We start from the raw sequence: 6,000 nt of genomic DNA on the forward strand, positions 1-6,000 counted from the left end.
ATCAATACATTGAGAAAGTCTGAAAATATATGCAATATTTCACAACATGGACTTCTGAGAACATTTGCAAAGGAATGGGGAGACGGAGAGGTCTTCTCATATCTCTTCTTTGGAGTCATGCTTGCATTTCAGAAATTCTGCAACATTCACTTTTAATTGTTTTTGTGGCCGTTCCTTACATTTATGTTGTTGTAGTGATTGCCCATGGTATTTCTTTGGCTCTGTTACTTCACTCTGCCTATGTTCCTATCTTTTCATACCGTATTCATCATTTTACATTGTTTTTGACAGCACAGTGATATTCTATGACATTTGTGTACATTCATTTAGCCTTTTCCCAATCAGTAGACACCTACTTTGCTTCTGGTTGTTATCACAGAGAGTGCAGGTAGAAATATTTTGTTGAATATAAGGATCCACACACCTTTTCAGTCTTCACTTCTACAGCTCCCTGCATCTTCATCAGGAAGCTGAATTCCTCTTGGGAGTCTGGTCCCTGCCTAAGTTACTCGGGTGTCTTTTAAGGTAGCATAGGATCAGATAACCTCTTAAATCCCTTCTGGGCCTAAGTCTAATAATCTCTCACTGTTCTTCCAAATGTCAAATTCTACCCAGCTTCTCCCCGCTTCCCACCACTTCCATATACTAGACTTGCTCACAAGCTGTTTTTTGTTAAATCAAGATTGTCACCCTAAACTGATCCCATCTTTCAGGTTCCAGATCAGCTGAAATTCCCTAGCCTTATATATTTTTACATTTGCATATACTAGACCTCAAGTCTCATTACCATTGTATGTATTAATTTCCTCCCTTTCTCCATAATTTTACCTTTCTGAAGATGGATTGGATGGACATTAAAATGATGTGAAGTGAGAGGGCTCTGACTTTCCTAATGCCTCATTTTGCTCACTTCTGCATGACTTCATGCTAGAAACAGACATCACATCTGGAAAGGTTGCAGGGGACCAGTGTTGCTGGGTTTTCCAAATTCACAGCATCCCTTGGGGCAATGGGGTAGATGGTAAAGCTGAAAAAGCCAATGGGACTAAAATAAAAAGTCTATTTCAAAAATTTTGTTTTACCAATAAAGTACTTACAAAAGATAAAGTGTTCAAAATATGAAAGCAAAATTCTACTTAGTACAGGAACCTATCTATGAAGAGTTGAGAATGAAGAAATTGGTGACTTTGAGGTCCAGATGAACTTAACTTTGTGATAGTCTGCAAATCACAAAACAGTAAGTACTAATTAAGTAGTTATTGTGAAAGCCACATGTATTTGACATCAACAAGGAGGTTGACCATGAAGATCACGGCAGCAATTCTGGCATTCTATTCGCTGTGCCACTTAGCTGCCCAGCAAAAATTAGTTAAAATAGCCAAGGACTAGAAAGCAAGTGTGCTTTTTAACCCCATATGGCTCATCCAAGGTAAATTCTGTCTCTTCCCCCATTATCTCCCCCCGCACCCCCCAAAGCTGGAGCAGCTTCACTGTGTCTTGTCACTGGACCTCTGCACTTAGGGGCTGATGACTAGGTGCTTTCCATGCTGCATGCCCCAGAAGAGAAAAATGCTCGTTATGGAACTGAGAATTAAGACCAGAAACCATAGATGACTTTGTGTGAATCACAATTTGGACAAAGATGACAACAGCTAGAGGCTGGGATGGCTACTTTTAGTGTGTAAACTGATCTATGTTCTCATCATGTGAGAGAACTACAGCTCAGATTGTGAAAACAGAGCCACTCCAATTGAAGTCCCAAAGTCAATTTTTCCAATATTGAATGTCACTTGATCAAATTAACTGACATTTATTTACAAGTCCACCCCCTACACCCTTAGTATAGATTTTTTTTAAAAGACAAATGACCAGGCTTACTAACTCAACTCTGGTAGTCATCAAAACTGCAAAATGGCTTTAAATGTTTGTTTGGGGTTTGTTTTTTTTAAGTTTTTAGGCAATTGGAGTTAAATGACTTGCCCAGGGTCACATAGCCAGTGAGTGTCAAGTATTTGGTCTGAGGCCAAATTTGTGCCACCTAGCTGCCCCTTGTTTTTTTTTTTCCAGAGAACAGAGAAATGGTTTAAAAAAAAAAGCCAGGAACTAGTACATTTATTAATAGCTAATAGCTAGTAGCACTTTTAAGGTTTTCAAAGTGTCTTACACACAACAACCCCGTGAAGTTAAATGTTGTTGTTATACCCATTTTACAGATGAAGTTATTTGCACAGGTGCATATAGCTAGTAAATGCTTATTATGTGCCAGGAACTGTGGTGACAGAAAAAAAAATAGTTCCTCGTGCTCAAGGAACATTCTATTGGAAGCAAACATAATGTACATAGAACACTAAATATAAAATATAATTTCCACAGAGAGAGAGAACAAGGAATGAGAGAGGGCAAGGTGGAAATCAAGATAGAATTCTCTATGACATAGAAAGCATGCACAATAAGTCTGAAAAAAATGGGCTGGAGTCGAATTGAACATTTTAAGAGTCAAAGAGAGGCATTTGCATTGGGAAGTGACTATTGAGGGGAAGTGACAAGGTCACATCTGTGCAAAATATCAATTTGGTAGCTTTGGGAAGGACAGACTGGAGAAGGGATATACTAGACAGTAGCTATTAAGGCTATAAAAAAGGCTATTTAGGAGACCAGCCCATAGACAAGGACTCAAACCACAGAAGAGGACCTGAGTGGGAGCAAAGAAAAAGGGGATGAATGTGAGATTATAAATGCAGACTTAGACTTGGCAACAGATTTCATGGTGAAAGAGGCAGGGAAGGAGAAAAGTTCAAGGTAACTTTAGAGATAGGAGCTTTCAACTGAAATAGGGAAGCTTGGAAGAAGGGGTGGAATGGGAAGATAATTTTGTTTCAACTATGTTGTGTTTTTAATGTTCCCAGCCCCTTAAAACATAGCAAGTGCTTAATGTTTGTTGAATGTAATGTTGGCCTGTCAAGTGATAAAGATCTCATGACAAATTGAGAAGCTGCTATACACTAGTGAAAGAGACAGTCTATCAAATTGTAAATACATCAAAATGTTAAAACTTCTGAAACTCATAATTTTTTTTTTGCTTTTATTTAAATTGAGAGTGCAGTTTGAGGACAGAAGGTTTTTCTTTCAATGCAATAGGGATTATTATAGTCTAAATCTAGAACTGAAAGACAGCCATTGCTGAAAAGACAAAAATCAGTAACTGCTAATTAAGTAGAGTAAGGTGGCAACCATTTGTTAAAGGGCTAAGCTATCACCACAGAGAGTGATGTTAGATGTGGAATAAATCTTAAATTAGGTAAAGTGACCTAAGAATATCACAATCCCAATTTCTAGTAAAATAATGATAAAAGATGCAGTATTTCTCTATTAACACTGAAGTGTCAGCTATAACTTCTCCTGGATTAGGACTATGTCTTTTCCTTCTTAGTGTCTAACAAAGTTTGTAAATTTATAATCCACTTGTTTTTGAGTTTCAAAGCTGGGGGGGAAAACCATCCCAACTATTGTCCTAGTGGAAAAAAAACCTAGTTTTTGAACTTTTGTCTAGTTATCTCAAATGGACAGGAAATTCAAACCATAAAGCAACTGTCCAAGTGTAGCTTTTAATAATCTGAACAATAAAACTGTGTTAAAGCGCTGCCATGTCACCTAATGATTACCTGTTCAGCCAGAAACCCTGTCTGAATTTCTTTAGCATTGCTGTTCTCATACTGTTACAATGGAGTATTATAAAAATCCAAATACTTAACAAGTACCTACTGTGTACAGAGCAATGATACTAAGTGTTAGAAAAGCTATAAAGACACAATACTTGTCCTAATGGGGCAATATGATACATATATATGGACAAGTGAATGAGAGGTGTTGCAAAATGCTGTGGGGAGTCAACAGGAAAAGGTTATTACCAATAGGAGTAGGAATAAAATCAAGCCATTTAGGTGCAACCACATAGTATGCATTCACTGTGTTCTTGTTGAGGCTCTGGAGTAAATTCTAGTTAAATTCCTGCAATCAACACCAAGTCGTATGTAAATATGGAAGCAAGTAACATCAGAAATACATACCAGGCACATGTAGGTGCTAAACTCTCCTTGAATAAAATGTTAAAAAATATTTGAAGGTCACTTAAAAGAGAGATATAATAACAAAACTGAAGTAAAAGAAAAAAATACACTCAGTCCTAAAACCATTTTGTAGTAAGAACGCACATATGACAGATGGGAACTGAGAGCCAGCCAAGAGGGTGTGGCCACTCTTCTTAAGGTGACTCCTCCTGGCTAAGTGGCTAATTCTCTGGATTGGGAATAGTAGTGGCCTCCACATCACTGATTCTTCTTCCAGCCAGGGCCTCGAAGTCATCATCCCAGGAGCAACCTTTGTGAAGAAAGAGCCAGCCACTATCCACCATCCTCACCAACTGCCATCTATGGGGGCAGGTAAGCTAGCCTTGATGAAGCAGCAAAGTACCCTTGAAGCAGACAGGGACAGCATGTGCAAGGCCAAGTCAAAATCACTACTCCTACCCCTGACCACTACCTCTCCAGTCCTAATGGAGATAGCCTAGGACCCTGAACCTAAGCTCCTTATGAAAAGCAACCTGTCTCCAGATGACTGACCCTGCTTCCAGCGTGGGCCCCACAGTGATCACTGAGAGAAGCAATCCCAGGGAAAAAGGGGCCCCACCTTCCTAGCCCTGTACCCTGCATACCACTATACCAACTAGCATCAATGGCAAGGGAAGCCATCTAAGAGCCCCTGGGGTGGCAGCATCTCTCAACCTACTGGCCCTGCTTATGTTTATCATCCTGGGAAACAATCTATGTGGAGATGCAACTTTGCAACCACTTCAATACCCACAGCTATTGAAGACCCAGAAAAGATCATTGTACCCACTAATGTCCTGGCACTGACAGAATCATTCAATATGAGAAGCATGAGATTATGTTAATGGAAATAACATTAAAAGTGATGCATTAGCATCTCGTTTGTTGATGCATTTAAAGTTCACAGGACCTTTCCATCTGACTTCTGGCTGAAACTTCCTTTAAGTGCTATCTCCTATTAGAATTTGAGATCCAGGAGCGCAGCTACAATGGTAACGTAAAAGCAGTGACTTGCTTGAGCTCTCCCCCAAAGCCCTCCAAATACCTGTGAAAAAATGACTCTAAACAAATTCTAGAGCAGCAGAAGCCACAAAAAGAAAGAGTAAAACAAATGTCTAGCCCAAGACAACCTGGATGGTCGACGGGAAAAGTCTGTTGCACCGGGCTGAGAGAGTTTAGTGAGGGCCTTGAAGACAAAGATGGGGCCCCAGTAAACTTGGAGCAGGCCTTAGGGGACTGAATCACTGGCAGACTTTGGAGGGGAAGAAGGGGGAGGTGAGAGGGAATGAGTGAATCTTACTCTCATCTGATTTGGCTTAAGGAGCGAACACCACACACTCAATTGGGTAAGGAAATCTATCTCAGTCCTCTGGAGACAGGTTGCTTTTCATAAGGAGCTTAGGTTCAGGGTCCTAGGCTATCTCCATTAGGACTGGAGGGGTAGTGGTCAGGGGTAGGAGTAGTGACTTTGACTTGGCCTTGCACATGCTGTCCCTGTCTGCTTCAAGGGTACTTTGCTGCTTCATCAAGGCTAGCTTACCTGCCCCCATAGATGGCAGTTGGTGAGGATGGTGGATAGTGGCTGGCTCTTTCTTCACAAATACAGGAAAGTAGGGGGAAAGAGGATAAGAAAGGGGGGGATGACAGAAGTGAGGGCTGACTGGGGGAGGTGGTAATCAGAAGCAAACACTTTTGAGGAGGGACAGGGTCAAAGGAGAGAATAGAATAAATGGGGGCTGGGATAGGATGGAGGAAAATATAAAGTCTTTCACAACATGACTATTATGGAAATGTTTTAAATGACTACATATGTATAACCTGTATTGAATTGCTTGCCTTCTCAATGAGGGTGGGTGGGGAGAGAGGAAGGGGGAGAATCTGGAACTCAAAGTGT

The sequence above is a fragment of the Phascolarctos cinereus genome, unplaced genomic scaffold, assembly GCF_003287225.1.
Source record: "Phascolarctos cinereus isolate Bilbo 61053 unplaced genomic scaffold, phaCin_HiC Scaffold_5;HRSCAF=322, whole genome shotgun sequence".
Lineage (NCBI taxonomy): Eukaryota > Metazoa > Chordata > Mammalia > Diprotodontia > Phascolarctidae > Phascolarctos > Phascolarctos cinereus.